Source organism: Neomonachus schauinslandi, chromosome 15, assembly GCF_002201575.2.
Source record: "Neomonachus schauinslandi chromosome 15, ASM220157v2, whole genome shotgun sequence".
Taxonomy (NCBI): Eukaryota; Metazoa; Chordata; class Mammalia; order Carnivora; family Phocidae; genus Neomonachus; species Neomonachus schauinslandi.
This window is the reverse complement of record NC_058417.1, coordinates 55,014,177-55,014,430: the sequence shown is the minus strand read 5'-3', so window position 1 is coordinate 55,014,430 and position 254 is coordinate 55,014,177.

The following is a 254-nucleotide window of genomic DNA, read 5'->3' as shown; positions in this document are numbered from 1 at the left end:
GCCAGGAACACAGGGGAATCGGGGTTATGATGAGAGAGTAGCTCAGATGATGACCCCCAGGGGTCATACTCTTTCCTGCCTGGACAGGAAAGAAAGCTTCAGGGCTGATGTGCTGGGAGGCACACAGGAGCAGAGAGATGGAAGCTGGGTGAGGTTGTAGGTGAGGAATAAGAACACTGGGTGGACAGGGCGCCTGGGTGGCTCAGATGGTTAAGCGTCTGCCTTCGGCGCAGGTCATGATCCCAGGGTCCTGG